This window comes from Zingiber officinale, chromosome 5B (assembly GCF_018446385.1).
Source record: "Zingiber officinale cultivar Zhangliang chromosome 5B, Zo_v1.1, whole genome shotgun sequence".
Lineage (NCBI taxonomy): Eukaryota > Viridiplantae > Streptophyta > Magnoliopsida > Zingiberales > Zingiberaceae > Zingiber > Zingiber officinale.
This window is the reverse complement of record NC_055995.1, coordinates 23,971,988-23,995,644: the sequence shown is the minus strand read 5'-3', so window position 1 is coordinate 23,995,644 and position 23,657 is coordinate 23,971,988.

The window sequence follows — 23,657 nt, the reverse complement described above, 5'->3', positions numbered from 1 at the left end:
AAGTTTATTAATCAATTGTTGATGATATAGATACTTGGTTAATGAACACATGGTCTGATCGATTGATAAGTTGACTAATTAAATAGTTGATTAATTTAAGTGATTGAATTAAATATGAGTTAATGGGTTAACTTGTTAGAATTAATCTATTTAGTTAATTAATTAAGAGAGTAATTAATTAATTGACTTAATTGGCTAATGATTAATGAACTCCCTTACTTGGATAATTGATTAGATATCAGCTAAGTGTTAAGTGAGTTAGTTTATAAGCTTAATAGTTAATTGAATTGGTAATAGGTTTACTCTAGTACTTAGATTAGATTTGTATCCTATATTTGTAGGATTTGAGCTCGATGCGATCTCACGGACTTGAGGATGGTCAGCAAGATCGACATATAAAGGCGGGTACTACTTGTTTTGTTTTCTTTTAATACTTTGACCTTAGTGCATGAATTATTTTGGATAAGGACTGTTTACCTTGACTCCACTATTATTTTTCCTGCGCTTGATACTTCTACGTGATCTTTAAGATATTCGTTTCCATATCTATACAGTCTCTTGTTGTTGTCCATGATTAGTAGCAGATACTAGATACCATGTTTGTATGCTTTGACTGTTGTTTATTTATGTACGATATTGAGCATGCTGGCTTCATGTAGCATACATGTTTCTGTGTCTCTCTATATATATATATATATGATGACTATTGCATTGTTCGCATCATGTCATTGCATGCATGCCGCATCCTCGGCCATTCGAGAGAGTGGTAGCTGGAGTTGATGCCGCTTGTCCTGTCGTGCCGCACTTGGCCACTCGTGTGAGTGGTAGCTGGAGTACGAGCAGCAGGGACCCCGTCGCAGATGTAGCTAGTTAGCTACGATGCAACTGTCCTCTCGGTCACTCGTGTGAGTGGTAGCTGGAGTGGTGTACAGTCTGTCACTGACCCGACCTCTCGACCATACGGGGGTCATGGTGCAGAGAGGTGGGCGGGAGTGGCCATCCGTGTATACGCTGTTGTTATTATATTTGTTTTAGCTGCTGCTGTTTATATATGCTGTTATTGCTTACTGTTGTTGTTCACATATACTGATATGCTTGCTTAGGTTGAGATATATTCTCATTGTAGATGTTTAGTCATTAGAAATATGTATATACCTTGCTTATTACCTCTGTAGTATGAGCAGTAGTGTAGCAGATTAGTACCAGTCCTGACATACTATACCTAGCATAGGATATGGTTTCAGGTATGAGCATTTATTTTGGTTCTATTATAGTATCTGCTATTCTTCTTATGAGGCTGTATATTGTTGACACTCTTTACTTACATGTTATGTTCATGCACTATCTCTTTCCTTACCCGCTGAGTTCCAATACTCACCACCCCACAAAATGGTGTTCTTTCGCCAGGTAGCAGTAGATGAGTCATGGATGCTTGGAGAGATGTCGGCTGCTAGTCCTGGGTCCTACGCCACACTCGAGGATAGTTTTCGTTTTGGTTTTGTTATCGTTTGGGGTGGTATATTGATTTTGTGTATTTTGTTTTCCAACAAGTCGATGTGAATTTTGGGTCAAGTCTGTGATGACAGGTATTTTTATTAGTGTCGTTGTTGGTTTTACGTCCGCATCGTTTTATGTCTTCCGCTGCTGTGTGTTTACGTTCAGCCGTGTAGGCTTATTAATCCGCGTGGTTGTATTTATTTTGTTCCAGCCGAGTGGGCTGATGATATAAACTGCGTGGTGGTGTTTATTTCATTTTTGTCGAGCCGGGTAGGCTGAGTATATTAAACTGTGTGTTCTGTTGTTTGTATTTTGTATATATATATTCCAGCCGAGTGTGGCTGAGGTATATTTTGTATGTAGTAATGTTTCAGATCCTTGTCCGAAGAAACTTCGGCAATATCTCCCCTGTACGGGTGTCAAAGGTTAAGCCCAACTCCATTTTGATGGTGCAAAGGCACAAAGGCAATGGCAATCCTAAAGGTTAGGGAAAGTGCCAAGCTAAGAGCAAAGGCAAGGCATTGAAACCCAAAGGAGGGGTTGCCAAGGATGCTACCTGCTTTCACTGCGGTCAGGCCGGGCACTGGAAGAGGAACTGCAAAGTGTACCTGGAAGATCTTAAGAAGAAGATAAGTGAGACTTCTCCTTCAGGTATATATGTTATGGAAGTTAATCTCTCTATTTCTTCATCATGGGTATTAGATACCGTATGTGCTTCTCACATTTATACTAATGTGCAGACGTTGAGAAATAGCAGGACATTGACGAAGGGCGAGGTGGACCTACGAGTAGGCAATGGAGCACGGGTTGCTGCTGTTGCTGTAGGGACTTACTTTCTATCTCTGCCCTCTGGGCTTGTACTAGAAATAGATGAATGTTGTTATGTGTCTGCTCTTACTAAGAACATAATTTCAGTTTCTTGTTTGGACAAGAAAGGCTTTTCGTTTATCATAAAGAACAAATGTTGTTCCATCTATTTAAATGATATGTTCTATTGTAGTACACCTCTGATGAACAGACTCTATATTCTAGACTTAGAGAACCCCATCTATAACATAAATACCAAAAGGTTCAAATCAAATGAAATGAACCAAACCTATCTCTGACATTGTCGCTTAGGTCATATAAATGACAAACGCTTATCCCAGCTCCATAAAGATGGTTTGCTGGACTCATTTGATTTTGAATCATATGAGACATGCGAGTCATTCCTACTGGGCAAGATGACCAAGACTCCCTTTAGTGGACATAGCGAAAGAGCGTCTGACTTGTTAGGACTTATACATAGTGATGTATGTGGTCCTTTCAATGTCGCTGCCAAAGGTGGTTATAGGTACTTCATGACATTTACTGATGACTTCAGTAGATATGGTTATGTGTATCTGATGACACATAAGTTAGAATCTTTGAAAAGTTCAAAGAATTCAAGAATGAAGTGCAAAACCAACTTGCCAAGAGTATTAAGATACTTCGATCAGATCGAGGTGGTGAATACCTTAGCCATGAGTTTCGTGACTATCTAGCTAGGTGTGGGATTCTATCCCAACTCACTCCTCCTGGAACACCACAGTGGAATGGTGTATCCGAAAGGAGGAATCGTACCCTATTTGATATGGTACGGTCTATGATGAGTCACACAGATCTTCCTATATCATTTAGGGGCTATGCTCTGGACACAGCAGCCTTCATACTCAACCGTGTTCCATCCAAGGCAGTGATAAAGACTCCATATAGGACATGGACTGGGAGAGATGCCCAAATGTCTTTTATGAGGATTTGGGGTTGTGAGGCTTACGCTCGACGTCAAGTCTCGGACAAACTGGGACCCAAATCTGATAAGTGCTATTTTATTGGATATCCCAAGGAAACGAAGGGATATTACTTCTACTTTCCCAGTCAACACAAAGTAGTTGTGGCTAAGTCTGGGGTATTTCTAGAAAAACTAGTGGGAGTACGTTCAATCTTGAAGAAATTCAGGATATGGACCATAGCACTGAAGCCTTGATAGAAGTTGAACTGGAACCACAAAGTGTTGTGGATGATGATGTTGTTCCACAAGGAGTTGAGGAACAACAACCAGTTCAAGTAGACATACCTCTTCGCAGGTCTGATAGGGTACGTCGTCAGCCTGAGAGATACTCATTTCTCTTGTCTGATCATGATGACGTTATGCTCGTTGAGAATGAGCCTACCTCCTATCAGAAAGCTGTGATGAGACCAGATTCTGAGAAATGGCTAGAGGCCATGAGATCCAAGATGGAATCCATGTACACCAACCAAGTATGGACTTTGGTTGATCCACCTGAAGGGGTCAAACCCATTGGGTGTAAGTGGGTCTTTTAAAGAAAGACTGACATGGATGGACGTATATATAAGGGTCATCTGGTAGCTAAAGGTTTCAAGCAAATTCATGGTATTGACTATGATGGAACTTTTCTCCAATAGCGATGTTTAAGTCCATTCGGATCATACTTGCTATTGAAGCATACCACGATTATGAGATCTGGCAGATGGATGTCAAAATCACATTTCTGAATGGAAACTTGCTCGAGGATGTGTACATGACACAACCTGAGGGTTTTGTAGATCCACAGCATACTGGCAGAGTATGCAAGCTGCATAAGTCAATTTATGAACTAAAGCAAACTTCTCGAAGCTGGAATCTTCGATTCGATGATGCAATCAAACAGTTTGGTTTCATCAAGAATGAAGATGAACCCTGTGTCTACAAGAAGGATATAGGGAACACAGTTGTCTTCCTTGTGTTGTATGTGGATGACATACTACTCATTGGGAATGACATTCCTTTGCTGCAGTCTGTCAAGACTTGGCTGGGGAATTGTTTCTCAATGAAGGACTTAGGTGAAGCAGCTCATATTCTAGGTATAAAGATCTATAGAGATAGATCTAAGAGATTACTTGGCCTAAGTCAGAGTACATATATTGACAAGGTATTACTACGGGTTGCCATGCAGAATTCTAGGAAAGGATTTCTGCTGATGTCACATGGTATGAGTTTTCGAAGACTCAAAGTCCCTCTTCTAGAGAGGAGAGAGACCACATGGATAAGATCCCTTATGCTTCAGCCATAGGATCTATCATGTACGCCATGTTATATACTCGTCTTGATGTCTCGTATGCTTTGAGCATGATGAGTGGATACCAGTCAGATCTAGGTGAGTGTCACTGGATAGCGGTCAAGAATATTCTTAAGTACTTAAGAAGGACTAAAGAATATTTCTTGATATATGGAGGCGATGACGAGCTAACTGTAAAGGGTTACAGTGATGCCAGCTTCCAAACTGACAAGGATGATTATAGATCACAGTCTGGGTTCATGTTTTTCTTGAATGGTGGTGCTGTGGGCTGGAAGAGTTCGAAGTAGGACACAGTTGCTGATTCTACAATAGAGGTCGAGTATATTGCTGCATCAGAAGCAGCAAAGGAGATAGTTTGGATCTGCAAGTTCAGTACTGAGCTTGGGGTGGTTCCTAGCATTGCAGATCCTATTGAGCTCTATTGTGACAACAATGGAGCAATTGCACAGGCTAAGGAACCTCGCTCACACCAGCGGACTAAACATATACTACGGTGCTTCCACCTCATTCGAGAGATCATCGATAGAGGAGATGTGAAGATTTGCAGAATCACTATTGGGACTTTCGAGCCGCAAAAACCGCTTTTTGCGTTGCGAAAACAACGAAGTCCCATGCCACCGGATCCGTGCGAAGATTAAAACATAATTTCGTGTACAAGTTTATCTAATCCTAGATCTACTTGAAAGAGAGGTATACCATTGATGCGAAGCCCTTCGCAAATCCCGCTTGTCCAAATGTTGTCGGATCTCGAGTGTGTTCAAATGTACACACCTCTAGTAGTATCCACACAAACAAGAAGTGATTCTCAAACCACTCTAGATGGAGAAGAGAGCACCACAAGTGTGCTAGCACTCCCAAGGGCTCTCGAATGGGATTGGAAGAAGAAAGGAGAGAAAAAGAAGAAGAGGATTCTCATACACTTCTCTAGCTAAACTCTCTATGTGACTTTCACTTACCCTTTCTTCTTGGATTAAACTCACTCACCTTCACCCTTCTTGCTTGGAACTCTCGGCCAAGAGGAGAATGAGAACAAGAAGGAGCTAAGGAGGAAGAAGACAACAACACACCAAATCAATGCTAATGAATCTCATATTCATTTGGGCAGCCACACATGGAATGTCAATAAATTACATTCTATGTTAATGAATCTTGCATTCATATGGCCGGTCACACATGGAATGCCAATAAATTACATTTAATGTCAATGAATCTTGCATTCATATGGTTAGCCACACATGGAATGCCAATAAATTACATTTAATGTCAATGAATCTTGCATTCATATGGACGGCCACACATGGACATTCCATGCCTCTTGCTCACCCTTGATGATGTGGCAAGAATGTATTTGTTGACCATGCCATGTAGGATGAGTCATCTTTCATGAAGTGACATTTAGTCAAGTCAAACTTAATGTTTCAACTTCCCATTTGGTCAAGTCAAACTTGACCACACATCTTCCTTGTTGAGTTAAATCCAATCTTTGATTCAAGTCAATTTCAATTTAATGAATCACAATTCATTAATATAAATTGACTCAATGAATCAACTCTAAATTAGACTTATTCAACAATTGAATCCAATTGAGTCTAACCCAATAACTCTAATTCGGATTACTCTTAATCCAATTTTGGTTCATATGAACCTAATCCAATTTGTTAATCATATGAACCTAATCCAATTGATTCATCATATGAACCTAATCTCCATCCACTCGTTCTTTGTGTGTGACCCAATAGATTCTTGTAACGTTGGCAATGTTTCTAAATCTTATTTAGAAACATAAACAATGAGCGACATCTAGCAATACATCATTACTAACCAAGTTATAAGAATGTTGAGATCCAACTTCACCTTTGTGACTACTAATTGTAACTCTTCACAATATATGACAATGCCCTTCTATCCTTGACATCTAGATTGATCAATTTGAGGCATAGACGGTGTCATCCTCTGATCAATCTAAATCTTGAACTCCAAGTAGACTCACTCTGATCAAATGAGCTTAATATCTCATATTGACTCATTTGGGCATGACCATGCACTTAGTGGTCTTACTCTATCAAGAATAACGATGTCACTCCCATTATATAGAAGGGATAGATCTCATCTACATCACTCACATCCCTCCGCATAATTTGTTACATACCCAGTAATCGCCTTTATAGTCCACCCAGTTACAGGTGATGTTTGACGAAACCAAAGTATGCAACTCCTTATGTAAGGAACCATGATGACTTCAGGTCCAAGAACTAATAGTCATACTAATAGCCACATGAGAAAGTATATGACACTCATATAACGATCCATGATACTTTCTCATGGCGGATCATTCAGTATACATTCTACAATGCATACCCATGTGTCAACTTGATATCACTATATCCATGACTTGTGAGATCAAGTCATCGAGTTGACCTACATGCTAGTCTCGTCGCATTAACATTGTCCCTGAATGTTAATACTTGACTAGGAATGATTAAGAGTAGTGTTCTCTATATTATTTCACTATCGATTCAACCAATCGATTGATATAGATAAGAACCTTCTACTTAAGGACGCTATTATACTTAGTTATTTGACACCAATACAAATAAGTATAATAACCATAAAGAAATACCTTTATTTATATACAAGAATATGATACAACGAGTCCATACAACAATCATCATATGATTGGCTCTAGGGCTCTAACTAACACCCACAGAGGCTAACGTCGCTGATCCCTTGACCAAGGCTTTGGCATAGAGAAAGCATGGTGGTCACACTAGGTCATTGGGCCTTAGAGCCTACACTGAATGGCACTAGTGCTAGTGGGAGATTGTTAGTTAGAGCCCTAAAGCCAATCATATGATGATTGTTGTATGGACTCGATGTATCATATTCCTATATATTTATAAAGACATTTCATTATGGTTATTATACTTACTTGTATTGGTGCCAAATAACTAAGTATAATATCGTTCTTGAGTAGAGGGTTCTTATCTATATCAATCGATTGGTTGAATCGATAGTGAGATGATATAGAGAACACTACTTAATCAAGTATTAATATTCGGGGACAATGTTAATGCAATGAGACCAGCATGTAGCTCGATGACTGATCTCACGTCATGGATATAGAGATATCGAGTTGACACATGAGTATATGACTGAATGACCCGCCATGAAAGTATCATGGATCGATATGAGTGTCACATACCTCTGTGTGGCTATTAGTATGACTATTAGTCCTTGGACCTGAAGTCACCATGGTTCCCTACATAAGGAGTTGCATACTTTGGCTTCGTCAAACGTCACCCGTAACTGGGTGGACTATAAAGGCGATTACTAGGTATGTAACGAATTATGTGAAGGGATATGAGTGATGTAGATGTGATCTATCCCTTCTATATGACGGGAGTGACATCATTATTCTTGATAGAGTAAGATCACTAAGTGCATGACCATGCCCAAATGAGTCAATATAAGATATTGAGCTCATTTGATTAGAGTGAGTATACTTGGAGTTCAAGATTTAGATTGATTAGAGGATGACATGGACTATGCCTCACATTGAGCAATCTAGATGTCAATGATAGAACGACATTGTCACATATTGTGAGAGTCACAATTAGTAGTCACAAAGGTGATATTGGATCTCAACATTCTTGTAACTTGGGTAGTAATGATGTGTTGCTAGATACCGCTCATTACTTATGCTTCTAAATGAGTTTATGAGCATTACCAACGTTACAAGAACCTATAGGGTCACACATAAAGGGCAATTGGATGGAGATTAGGTTCATGTGATGAACCAAAATGGATTAAGAGTAATCCAAATTAGACTAATTGAGTTGGACTCAATTTGATTCATGTTTCCAATGAGTCTAATTAGATTATGATTCATTGAGTCAATTTAATTCAATGAATATAGATTCATTAAATTAAATTGGTCTGAATGAAATGGTTAGATTTGATCAACCATGGGAGATAAGAGGTCAAGTTTGACTTGACTTGAGAGGGAAGATGAAAGGTCAAGTTTGACTTGACCAATGCCACATCATTTGTGTGTTGGCATAAGGTGGGCCAATGATGATGTTCGACATCATCAAGGTTTGCTTATGTGTGTGCCACCTCATGAGGGAGACCAAGAGTCATGACTCTTGGTATCCCATGGAGGTTTATAACCTCTCCATGAAGTGGTCGTCCACTTGATTACAAGTGAATGCAATTGTGTGCTCATTCACTCCTTCTTCTTCCTCATCTCTTCCTCTCTACTCTCCCTCTTCCTCCATTGTCGTGAGCCACAAAGAATGCTAGCACACTCTAGTTCCTTTTCTCAATCTCGTTATTCATGTGGATACATATAGAGGAGTGTTCACTTGACACTCTCGAGATCCGGCAACCTTGTGTTGGGTTTTTCGGGCCGTGAAAATCGCTTTTCGCGTCGCGGAAACCCAGAAACCCCAAGCCACGGATCTGTGTGAAGTAAAAACTTTCGAAAACAAAATTATGAGTATGAGTTTACCTACCTATAGATCTACACTAGAACTATATGTTAAGAGATTTTTACCCTTGATGCGTGCCTTTCACGTATCCCGCTCGTCCAAGGTGCCGGATCTCAAGTTGTCAAGGTAGACAACTCTCTATGCGTATCCACACGAACACAATAGGTGGAGAAGCCAAACAAAGGTGTGCTAGCACCTAGAGTGTTCGGCCAAGAAAGGAGGAGAGGGAGAGAAGAATTGGAGCAAGGAAGAAGATGAAGGAATGAATGAGAATTACTCACAAAATGAAACTTATTCATCCATTGATGTGGCCGGCCACATTAAGAGATGTAGTAACCTCCATGGAATGCCAAGAGTCACAACTCTTGGTAACTCCCATGAGGTGGCATCCCTCTTAAGCAACCATGATGATGTGTAGCATCATCATTGACCCACTCAATGCCAACTCACCAATGAGGTGGCATAAAGTCAAGTCAAACTTGACTCTTCATCTTCCTCTCAAGTCAAGTCAAACTTGACTTAATCTCTCTCATGGTTGATCTAATCAAACCATTTAATTCAAGCCAATTTAATATAATGAATCTAATTCATTTAATTAAATTGATTCAATGAGTCATAATCTAAATTAGACTCATTGAACACATGAATCAACTTGAGTCCAACTCAATTAGCCCAATTAGGATTACTCTTAATCCAATTTGATTCATCAAATGAATCTAATCCTCTTGGTTCATCATATGAACCTAATCTCTATCTAATTGTCCTTAGTGTGTGACCCTATAGGTTCTTGTAACGTTGGCAATGCCCCTAAACCCATTTAAGAGCAAAAGTCATGAGCGGTATCTAGCAACACATCATTACTACCCAAGTTACAAGAATGTTGAGATCCAACATCACCTTGTGACTACTAATTCTGACTCCTCATAATATATGACAAGTGTCCTTCTATCCAAGACATCTAGATTGATCAATGTGAGGTACAGACCGTGTCATCCTCTAATCAATCTAAATCTTGAACTCCAAGTAGACTCACTAAATCAAATGGGCTTAATATCTTATATTGACTCATTTGGGCATGACAATGCACATCGTGGTCTCACTCTATCAAGAATATTGATGTCGCTCCCGTCATATAGGAGGGATAGATCCCATCTACATCACTCACATCCCTCTGTATAATTCGTTACATTCCCAGTAATCGCCTTTATAGTCCACCCAGTTACGGGTGACATTTGACGAAACCAAAGTACATAACTCCTTATGTTGGGATCCATGGTGACTTCAGATCTAAGGACTAGTAGTCATACTAACAGCCACATGAGAAAGTATATGACACTCATATAACGATCCATGATACTTTCTCATGGCGGGTCATTCAGTATACATTCTCCAATGCATACCCATGTGTCAACTTGATATCTCTATATCCATGACTTGTGAGATCAAGTCATCGAGTTTACCTACATGCTAGTCTTATTGCATTAACATTATCCCTGAATGTTAATACTCGACTAGGATTGATTAAGAGTAGTGTTCCCTATATCATCTCACTATCGGTTCAACTAACCGATTGATATAAGTGAGAACCTTCTACTCAAGGATGCTATTATACTTAGTTTATTTGGCACTAATACAAGTAAGTATAATAACCAAAAACAAATGCCTTTATTTATATAAGAATATGATACAACAAGTCCATAATACAATCATCAAATGATTGGCTCTAGGGCTCTAACTAACAATCTCCCTCTAGCACTAGTGCCAATCAGTGTAGGCTCTAAGCCCCAATGACCTAGTGTGACCATCATGCTTCCTCTGTGCCAAAGCCTTGGTCAAGCTATCTGCGATGTTAGCCTCTGTAGGTACTCTGCATATCTTCACATCTCCTCTCTCCATAATCTCTCGAATAAGATGGAAGCGCCGTAGTATGTGTTTGGTCCGCTGGTGTGAGCGAGGTTCCTTTGCCTGTGCTATAGCTCCATTGTTGTCACAATAGAGCACAATAGGGTCAGCGATACTGGGAACCACCCAAAGTTCAGTGATGAACTTGCAGATCCAAACTGCCTCCTTTGCTGCCTCTGATGCAGCAATGTACTCGGCGTCTGTCGTAGAATCAGCTACTGTGTCCTGCTTCGAACTCTTCCAGCTCACATCACCACCATTTATACAAAATACGAACCCTGACTGCGATCGATAATCATCCTGATCGATCTAGAAGCTGGCATCACAGTAACCCTTTACAGCTAGCTCATCATTGCCTCCATATATCAAGAAATATTCTTTAGTCCTTCTTAAGTACTTAAGAATATTCTTGACCGCTATCCAGTGACTTTCACCTGGATCTGACTGATTTCTGCTCGTCATGCTCAAAGCATATGAGACATTAGGTCGAGTACATAGCATGGCGTACATGATAGATCCTATGGCTGAGGCATAAGGGATCTTATCCATGCGGTCTCTCTCCTCTCTAGAAGAGGGACCTTGAGTCTTCGAAAGACTCATGCCATGTGACATCGGCAGAAATCCCTTCTTGGAGTTCTGCATGGCAAACCGAAGGAGTACCTTGTCAATGTATATACTCTGACTTAGGCCAAGCAATCTCTTAGATCTATCTCTATAGATCTGTATCCCTAGAATGCGGGATGCCTCACCTAAGTCCTTCATTGAGAAGCAACTCCCTAGCCAGGTCTTGACAGACTGAAGCAAAGGGATGTCCTTTCCAATGAGTAGTATGTCATCCACATACAATATGAGGAAGACAACTATATCCCCTACAACCTTCTTGTAGACACATGGCTCATCTTCGTTCTTGATGAAACCAAACTGTTTGATTGCATCATCGAATCGAAGATTCCAGCTCCGAGAAACTTGCTTTAGTCCATAAATGGACCTATGTAGCTTACATACTCTGCTAGTATGTTGTGGATCTACAAAACCCTCAGGTTGTGTCATGTACACATCCTCGAGTAGGTTTCCATTCAGAAACGTGATTTTAACATCCATCTGCCATATCTCATAGTCATGGTAAGCTGCAATAGCAAGCATGATCCGAATGGACTTAAACATCGCTACTAGAGAAAAGGTTTCATCATAGTCAATACTATAAATCTGCTTGAAACCTTTAGCTACCAAGCGACCCTTATAGATAAGTCCATCCATGTCAATCTTTCTCTTAAAGACCCACTTACATCCTACGGGTTTTACCCCTTCAGGTGGATCAACCAAAGTCCATACTTGGTTGGTCTACATGGATTCCATTTCGGATCTCATGGCCTCTAGCCACTTCTCGGAATCTGGTCTCATCACAGCTTCCTGATAGGTGGTAGGCTCATCATCTATGAGCACAACATCATCATGGTCAGACAAGAGAAATGAGTATCTCTCAGACTGACGACGTACTCTATCAGACCTGCGAAGAGGTATGTCTACTTGAACTGGTTGTTGTTCCTCAACTCTTTGTGGAACAACATCATCCACAACACTTTGTGGTTCCAGTTCAATTTCCATCGAGTCTTCAGTGCTATGGTCCGCATCTTGAACTTCTTCAAGATCGAACGTACACCCACTAGTCTTTCTAGAAACAAAGTCTCTTTCTAGAAAGACCCCAGTCTTTACCACAACTACCTTGTGCTGACTGGGAATGTAGAAGTAATATACCTTAGTTTCCTTAGGATATCCAATAAAGTAGCACTTGTCGGATTTGGGTCCTAATTTGTCTGAGACTTGATGTCGAACGTAAGCTTCACAACTCCAAATCCTCATGAAAGACACCTGGGCATCTCTCCCAGTCCATATCACGGCCTTGGATGGAACTCGGTTGAGTATAAAAGCTGCCGTGTCTAGAGCATAGCCCCAAAGGTATGTCGGAAGAACTGTGTGACTCATCATAGATCGTACCATATCTAATAGGGTACGATTCCTCCTTTCGGATACACCATTCCACTGTGGTGTTCCAGGAGGAGTGAGTTGGGATAGAATCCCACACTCAGCTAGATAGTCACGAAACTCATGGATAAGGTATTCTCCACCTTGATCTGATCGAAGTATCTTAATACTCTTGCCAAGCAGGTTCTGTACTTCATTCTTGAATTCTTTGAACTTTTCAAATGATTCAGACTTATGTGTCATCAAATACACATAACCATATCTACTGAAGTCATCAGTAAATGTGATGAAGTACCTATAATCGCCTCTAGCATCGACATTGAAAGGGCAACATACATCACTATGTATAAGACCTACAAGTCAGTCGCTCTCTCACTGTGCCCACTAAAGGGAGTCTTGGTCATCTTGCCTAGTAGGCATGACTCGCACGTCTCATAAGATTCAAAATCAAATGAGTCCAGCAGACCATCCTTATGGAGCTGGGATAAGCGCTTGTCATTTATATGACCTAAACGACAGTGCCAGAGATAGGTTTGATTCAAGTCATTTGACTTGAATCTCTTGGTATTTATGTTATAGATAGGGCTTTCAAGGTCTAGAATATAGAGTCCGTTTATCAGAGGTGCACTACAATAGAACATATCTTTTAAATAAACAGAACAACATTTGTCCTTAATTATAAAAGAGAAACCTTTCTTGTCCAAACAAGAAACTGAAATTATGTTCTTAGTTAATGCAGGCACATAACAACAATCATCCAACTCTAATACAAGCCCAGAGGGTAGAGATAGAAAATAAGTCCCTACAGCAACCCGTGCTCCATTGCCTATGCGTAGGTCCACCTCGCCCTTCGCCAATGTCCTGCTATTTCTCAGCGCCTGCACATTAGTACAAATGTGAGATGCACATCCGGTATCTAATACCCATGATGAAGAAATAGATAGATTGACTTCTATAACATATATACCTGAAGTGGAAGTCTCACTTCGCTTCTTCTTAAGATCTTCCAGGTACACCTTGCAGTTCCTCTTCTAGTGCCCGGTCTGACCGCAGTGGAAGCAGGTAGCATCCTTGGCGACCCCTCCTTTAGGCTTCAGTGCCTTGCCTTTGCCCTTGGCTTGGGACTTTCCTTTGCCTTTGGGCTTGCCCTTGCCCTTATGTTTCTGAACCATCAGAACAGAGTAGGGCTTTGCCTTCTTAAGGTTCAGCTCAGCAGTTCTTAACATGCTAAGCAGCTCAGGCAGTGGCTTGCCAATTTCGTTCATATTGTAGTTTAGAACGAACTGACTATAGCTATCCGGCAAGGATTGCAAGATCAGATCAGTGGCCAGCTCTTGGCCAAGCGGGAATCCCAACCTCTGTAGGTTTTCTATGTACCCAATCATTTTGAGTACATATGGGCCTACGGGAGCCCCATCTGACATCTTGCACTGAAACAGTGCCCTTGAGATCTCAAATCTCTCATGCCTCGCTTGTCCTTGATACAGTTGACAAAGATGTTCAACCATATCGTAAGCGCCCATTAACTCGTGTTGCTTCTGAATCTCAGAGTTCATGGTCGCGAGCATTAGACAGGACACATCTAATGCGTCATCTTGATGCTTCTTGTAAGCATCTTTGTCTGCTCGTGTGGCATTGGTAGGAGGAGCCTCCGGAATGGGCTGCTCCAGAACGTACAGTTTATGTTCCTGGGTGAGAACTATTCTCAAGTTCCTGTACGAGTCTAGGAAATGTGCTCCATTAAGCTTGTCCTTCTCAAGGACAGAACACAGAGAGAAGATGTTCGTATTCGACGTCATGGTTATCTACAACAAAAAAAAGCAGAAAATAAATATCATATTCTTTTAAATCATTTAAGTAGGCCTTTAACTAAATGATGCTCCCACTAAATTCTATAATTCATCTGGGACAAGATCCACATCATACTAACCCTTGAGTTAGCTTTGGCTAATACACCCAAGATTTAGTATGATCGGTAGGTAACGATTTACCAATTACATCTCTATGCAACTCTTGTTTATAGGATCATTATCCGCAGTTATATTAAAACTTGAGTTAGCTTTGGCTAATACGCCCAAGAATTAATATAAATGTGATTTATGTCCTATCTTTCCAACCGTTGGAAGAATGCCTATAGTTATACTCGATCCAAACAAGTTAACTAAGAATACTCAATCTAATTGAGTTTGTATTCGCCCATGCGTTGATAAGCGGGACCAAGATTGTCCCTCCGTACCCTACCAAGATAATATGTGTTCTTCTGCTTTGACAGATTCAACAACACATGTGATTGAGGTAGTGATAGTTATCACGGCACGGTAGGCATTAGAGTTGACGTGATTTAGATCTAATCTAAACGATGATGCGTATCATATACTCGATAGATCTAATCTAATCGAAAGGGTGCATCATGTGCATGACTTAGATCTAATCTAATCGTTAGGCACTAATTAATTACTTAATCATGCATCACATATACACAAGCAATTAATTAAATTAATTTGTGATTTGTCATGGCTCTACTACGATATTCTCAAGCCAATGAGAAGATTGGATGGTCAACCTACGGTCAACAGCTTCTTAAGCTCCTCCCTTTGACCACCTTGTGTTGCTCGTGTCCTCCTCGGAACTCCGTCTCGAGTGGACCTTCCAACACTACAAGAAAATTGGGATTCTGCAACACTTAAACGACAACGCTTTTTATAGAAAACGTTGTCTATTTTTTTTTAACAACGCTTTTAGTGAAAAGCGTTGTCTATTTCATTATTTTCTTATTAATGGACAACGTTTTTCTAAAAACCGTTGTCTATTAGTGATTTTTACGGGTCAAAGACAACGCTTCGTAAAAAGCGTTGTCTATTAGCCTTTTTTTTAGTGTCTACGACAACGATTTTTAAAAAGCGTTGTCTATTGTCAAGTTATCATCTCAATCTTAAGTGATCTAGACCGCTTATCTCAAGATCTAACGGCTGGATCTTCATCCATCTTCATCACTATATGGACGACCCAGATTAAAGGAGGAGAAAACTTCGTTTCCTTTTATCCATGCGACGACATAGTGCTTTCGCGACATCTCCTCTCGCGCGGCTAGGGCATGCGACCTCCCACCGCCGACCGTCTCTTCTCAAGATCGGAGAGGATGAAGGACAGAATAATCTCGTCCAAAGGCCTCGCGCTCGCGTCCATCTCCGTCGCTGGAGACTGCGGTGACGGCATCGCAGGCACTGGTTTCCTCATCCACCGTAACCTCCTCCTCACAACGCATGCCTGTCTCCCTTCTGCTGCGGTGGCTGAGGCGGCCGAGATCCAACTCTTGCGTGGCTGCGCTGTTGGCCACCTCCTACCTCAGAGGTCAGTTGCTTCCTGCTTCATTACTGATTTTCCGCATTTGTTTCGAGATTCTCCTGCCTCCCTGTAACTCAGGGTTTGAATTAGAAATTTTGAAGTGTGGTGATTCGATTGTATATCAATCTGGAAGTAGGTAAAAGCATGCCAATGGCGAGTGCAATTTGTGTAACACCCACGAAATTATAAGATAGGTATATGGGTATTATTTTTATTTAGAGCATAGAAATAAAAAGGATAAGAGAAAAGGGAAAATAGAAACCAAAAATAAAAGAGGTGAGGTCAAGGATTGAACCTTGAACCTTCCACAAATAATGGAGATAAATTAGTGAATGTTAACCACTAGGATAATGAATAATATTTGGATAGAAAGGAATAAAAAATTTAGTTAAAGGTGAGAAGGAAATAAAAGAAAACTAAACAAAAGAGCAAGAGAAAACCAAGTGGCTTACCTCCTCTTCCTCTTGGTTAAGAGAAGAAGCAAGCAAAAGGTAAATTGCCTACTTCCCTCCCTCTCTCTATTTTCATGGGAATTAAAGGAATGAGGGAAAAGAGGAGTTGAGGGAATAAATGAAGACATGTTTCATTTACTTAGGAATAAATAGGATTGGGAGAAGAAAAACAAGGGATTTAATTCTTTTTCTTCCTCCTTCCTTCTCCTTCTCCATTCTCACCGAAACCAAGAGCCCTACCCTCTCCATATTCCGAAGACTAAGCTAAGTTTCTCTCCAAGAAAACTAAGTTTAGAGATGTAACGCCCACCCTTCTTACCCAAGGGCGGTGCTACGATCTTATACTACTTACGTACATGCTTTAGTTATACTATAACAGCGGAAAATTTTAAATCATTCCTTTTTCTTAAATAAGCATGATATCGCATATTCTGATTAGTTCGAATGTGCATATATTGATCATATAACTAAAAATATTAATTTGTCTGAATCGTTCTTGCCGAGCCACCACCACACACATCACTATCTGCTCCTCCTGCTGCTCCGTCGTTCCGAATATCCGTCCCCCATATCTGCGGTACAAGGAAAGTAAGCTATGAGCACTCATGGCTCAGTAAGTTCCTTTCCTACTCACTAAAACCGAATTCATATCATTGTATATCAATATCATGCGAGGTATCATAAGCATACGACATACAAGGGTATCATATTCATATTCATATCATAATATCACATGACATTATATCTAATCATCAGATAATTCAAGCACATATGTAGGCAATGCATCATGAATTTGAAAACTTATACTTATAAGTACTTGAAATTAATATCATCATTAGAGGGGATCCCGGTTTGTACCACATACATAATGCGCGCGCTTCATAGGTAGGTTCAAGGTAGCAAGTCTTGAACCCTACCATGCATACATACTAGGCCCGAGTCTTACTCCATCGACCTAGGGCACTCAGAGGCCCATTACTGACGAGGCCCGAGTCTTACTCCATCGACCCCGGGGCGTTTACGGAGCCCACCCTTGGTACAAACCATACAAAAATAACTTATCATGCATAACTATCATATCATGTCCCTAACAATCTTTCATGCATTTCCTTTTTCATTTCTTTTCATTATGTATAGCATTTCCTATGCTATAACATATCATGGCATATTACATAATATAATTTCATTTCTTCTCATTATGTATAGCATTTCCTATGCTATAACATATCATGGCATGTTACGTAACATAATTTCATTTCTTCTCATTATGTATAGCATTTCCTATGCTATAACATATCATGGCATGTTACGTAACATAATTTCATTTCTTCTCATTATGTATAGCATTTCCTATGCTATAACATATCATGGCATGTTACGTAACATAATTTCATTTCTTCTCATTATGTATAGCATTTCCTATGCTATAACATATCATAGCATATTACATAACATAATTTCATTTCTTCTCATTATGTATAGCATTTCCTATGCTATAACATATCATGGCATGTTACGTAACATAATTTCATTTCTTCTCATTATGTATAGCATTTCCTATGCTATAACATATCATAGCATATTACATAACATAATTTCATTTCTTCTCATTATGTATAGCATTTCCTATGCTATAACATATCATGTCATATTACATAACATAATTTCATTTCTTAAATTTGTTTCTAGCTTTAAAAATCCTCATAAAAAAAATCTGAAAATACATAAGAAGCCTTGTACCACATGTGAGGGGAAGCTTACCTTCTTTGCTTAAGTTTCCTAGAGTTGAGAACTTGCTTGTGGATCTTTCTTCCTTGCTTGCTTTGCTCGGCACCAATGGAGGAAGAAGTGGCTAGGTCTTTTGGTGGAGAGGAGGAGGAAGAAGAGGAGGCTTCTTCCTCTTGTGTTGCTCGGCAACAAAAAGAAAGAAAGAAAAGAGGGAGTGTCTCGGCACCTCTAGGAGAAGAGGAGGAGAGTGAGTTGAGGATGAAGCCACCCCTCCATGCCTATTTATACTAAAATGAGGGGAGGAAAACTTGACTTGATTCATCCTCCTTATTTATTTCTCCTCTTTAATGATAAGAATATTCTAGAGAAATGCTTCTTGAGTTCTCTCTTTTCTTTCCTTTAATTTCTCTCTTTTCTTTCCTTTAATTAAAATTCCTATCTCTCCTCTTACAATATCCTCTCCTATCACACTTGGTTAACATATGCATGCATCCACAAGAGAACCAAGGATCAAAACTTGGTTATGTATATTTTTACTTCTTTTTACTTCCTTTTCCTTTTAAGTAAAAAGAATCCTTTCTTATTCTTAACTACTTAGTCCTTTTTCTCCTTATCAATAATTCTCCTATCCCCTTTGATATCCTATACATGTTCCTTACAAGAGGTCCAAGGTTCAATCCTATTTCTCTTCTAACATATTATTGATATTCTTTTGTACATAATAATTCATATATCACCATATTATGCATTATGCATAAATATTTCATACACATATATATTATCTCATATTCCTTCCTTTTGTTTACATTAATTCCATGTATTATAAATATAGATGATTTATATTCTCAACTTTATTTTCTTTCATAAAGTTTTAATCATCTAAATCCTTCCCATCTTAATATTCAACTTAGAATATTTACACCTTCTTTTCACTACCTTCAAACTCTCATTATCCTTACTTTCTTATCTAGGCTTTCTAGGGGTGTTACAAGAGAAGAAGCCTTCAAGATCCATCCCTTCCAAGCAAGAGAAGCAAAAGGAGGTACAAGAAGAAGAAGCTCTCTTCTTAGGATACCTTTTTCTTTAAGAAAAACCACAAGAGAAAGGATGTAAGATTCCCTCACCTGTGGTACAATAGCTTTTGTGTTTTCTATGAGGTTTGGTTACATAAAAACCTAAGATAACCTCATGAAGAATTTCGGCCAAGACAAGATCAAAAGGAAGGACCTAGGAAATATAAAGACCTAAATTTTAACATACTCAAATATGTTTCTTGTAACATGTATCTTAAGGTAGGGATTTATCTAATGTTCATATGTTAGAATGTTTGATTTGGAACTTAGATTCATACCCTTAGACTCTCGGCCAAACATGAATAAAGGAGATAGATAAGTTAAGACTCAAACCAAGCATGCTTCGTTTTGCTTTATGATAAGTACTTCATGATGAGAAAATGGTTAACATGATATGCTCATGCCTATATGATGAATAAATTATGTTCCATGCTCCTAAGTATTCGGCCATAATAGGATTAGCGGCCTAGAAAAATTGTTAAACCTAAACTAATCATGCCATGATCCTCCTTAAGACAAGTTATGGAATTAATATGACATGCTCATGTTGTAGTGAGGTTAGAACTTGTTTTCATGCTCCATGAACTTTCGGCCACAATCATGTTTAAGGGCCTAGGAAACTTAGAATCTAACCTAATTAGGCTCATGTTGTTTATTGAAAGAATTGCTATGAAATTTGTTTAGGGTTCTCATGCTTTTATGACACTTGAACCCTAGATTCAAGCCTTGATAAGTTTCAGCCACAATAAGTTTAAGGGCCTAGGAAACTTGGAACTTAACCTAATTATGCTCATGTTGTTCCTTGTAATAATTGCTATGAAATTTGTTTAAGGTTCTCATGCTTTTATGACACTTGAACCCTAGCTTTAAGTTTGATAAGTCTCGGCCACATCATGTTTTAAGGACATTGGAAACTTAGAACCTAACCTAACTATGCTCATGTTGTTCCTTGAAATAATTGCTATGAAAGTTAGTTTAGGGTTCACATGCTTGAATGTTGATTTTAACCCATGGAATGCTTGATAAGATTCGGCCATGAAAAGTTTATAAGCTTAGGAAACCTAGAACCTAACCTAAACATGCTCATGATGTTTTCTTATGGTATATAATATGATATTGGTTTAGGGTTCACATGCTTGTATGTTGATTTCTAACCTAAGACACAACTATATGTTTCGGCCATTATATGACCTTAGGGTTAGAAATCCAAATATGATTTTCCATGTATCTCACATTCAATGTTTTATGATGTGGTAAGAACTTGCTATGTTTCTATTTTTAATTATGTGCACTTATGATCTATGTATGATGGTAACCATTATGCTGTGCTATGTGCCCAAGTTATGCATGCTATTTATGATGAGCTGTGTGCCCAATTTATGCATGATATTTATGATGAGCTGTGTGCCCAAATTATGCATGCTATTTATGATGAGTTGTGTGCCCAAACTATGCATGTATTTATGATGTGTTGTGTGCCCAAATTGTATATACCATTATGATGAGCTGTGTGCCCAAAATTTTATATGGTATGATATGATAAGAAATATGATGTGCATGAAATAATAAGAACCATGATATGTATGACATGCTACTTTACTTTATATGGCTTGTACCAAGGGTGGGCTCCATAAGCGCCCCGGGGTCGATGGACTAAGAAATGGACCTCGTTAGAAATGGGCTCCTAAGTGCCCCTAGGTCGATGGACTAAGAAACGGGCCTAGTATGTATGCCTTGTAGGGTTCAAGACTTGCTACCTTGGACCTACATAGGACGCCGCATTTATGTATGTGGTACAAGTCGGGGCCCTAATCATGTTATGATTATGTTTAAGTATGTATGTAATAAGTTTTCAAAGGACATGTTGCATATTTTATTGTATGAATCATGTTTTTGAAAGTCATCTCGCATAACACTTTATGATTATGTTACGATATACCATGATGCTTATGACATGTTATGTTAGGTTGAACTTTATGATTATGTTATGACATGCTATGATCATGATTATGTTATGCTAGAATGCACTTTATGATTATATCATGATATGCTATGATGCTTATGATTATGTTATGTTATGCTAGGATGAACTTTATGATCATGTTATGATATGCTATGATTATGATTATGTTATGCTAGGATGCATGTTATGATATGCCATGATACCTTACGATTATGTTATGATATGATGCTTCTATACATGATATGATGAGTTATATTTATGCTTTATGCCTTGGAGATTTAGTTATGCTATACGGTTTTTGTGAGTAGGAAAGGATCTTACTGAGCCTTGTGTGGTTACAGCTTACTTTCCTTGTACCACAGATAAGAGCAAAGAATGGATGTACTAAGGGAGCAGCAGGAGGGGGCAAGAAGGACGTGTGTAGTAGTGACTCGACTAAAGAGAAAGACCTGCTTCTAGTTAATAAGAATTATGTTTTATGTTGTTCTTTATGACTCCATGACATTTCATCATGCTCTTTAGTATCATGGTTTAAATTTATGTTAAGAATGTTATGTGACTCATATGATAAGTAGTTAGTGCTGATGATTTGAAAAGTAAGGAAAAAGTTTTAAAGAAAAAAAAATTATACTATAGATAAGACTTCCGCTGTTTTAAGAAGAAATGATAAGTAACCCCCGTCAGCTTGAGCAGGAAGGGCCGGGCGTTACAATTTGTCCCAGCTCTGATGCTGTGTACATGAGAATACATAGTTCCTATATTGTTAAGATTTTTTCCCACCTTTTATTTAGGGATTTAGCATTCTTCGAGCAACTGAAAACCTTTTTGTTTGAAAAATATGCATTCTTCATATGCTTCTTTTTGTGAAACTATCATAACTATAGAAAACCCAAATTGACCTCTTTCTGCATATTGAAACTGGAGATTTGACTATGTACGTAGACCCATATGACATTGATGTGGCAAACAAAGAAGGATATTTTTATGGGGTAGTTCTAAATCTCTCTCATTGAATTCTATACAAACTACAGCAGAGAGCTGGCGTCAGGTCATAGGTGTTCTAATGAACACAAAGTTTCAAGTCTATTTTAACATCAATCTCTGTCTCATTTAAATCCTACTTTGTTTCTTCACTTAACCATTCTTAGTATTCCCCGCACGCTCGCATTCACATGACATTAAAAATAAAACAAGTTTGTAGAGAATCTCAACTATTAAAGTACAGCATGGATGAGCTAAGAAGAGGAATAGTTAGTCTTCTGTAAATATAAACTAATATTTCTTTGCTATACAATAATTAATTCAGTAGAAAAAATATACAAAAATAATTGCATACTATAATTGCTAACACCAAGATGATATTAGGGTAATATGGAACATTGTGTGTACCTTCACTATGAGCCTATGGTGGTATTCCTACCTCCGCAGGACTTGTTACCTTGGTTTGTTTCTTTGTGCATTGAAGGTTCTGTTTCTAGGATGGGGGTGTTGGTCCACAAGTTATTTTATTGAAGGCTTACTTATAAAGGAGATGATGGATCAGTCCATTTAGTTAATGACTTCTTGGTGGATTATCACTATGATCCTTAGGAAGTTGTAGCTATTGTTGTGGAAATAAAGCAAGTATTTAGTGATTCCCAGTAGGCAGCATAACATCATATGAGTGTTTAAGACCTTATTTTAACCCACAATTCCTTTTCTTTTCATAGTTATTCCTTTATAACTTATATAAGCTTATGAACCTTTTACCTGGAAGCCTATCTTTTTTATTTTTGGTTGTAAATTATAAATATGATATGCTAGCACATCTATCCGATCACAGGCATTTCACAACAGTAAGGGATTCTCTTGGTCTGACATGATGTATCATTTGAGCTAAGCCTTTTTGATTGGCTGAATCTCGGATGGTATGTTATATCAGTTACCTCTACTCCAAGCAAGGTATGTATTTTTTATCACAAATTGCCTCAGCGTTGTTTAACTTTTATGCTCACTCAAATTGCTAGATGCATTAAGCTATGCAATTTGAATGCAATTAGTTTAGTGTTCCTATGATGTTTGTTCTTTATTTGAATGCAATTAGTTTAGGTTTTGTTACATGTTCTAGTTTTTGTTTCACTAGATGT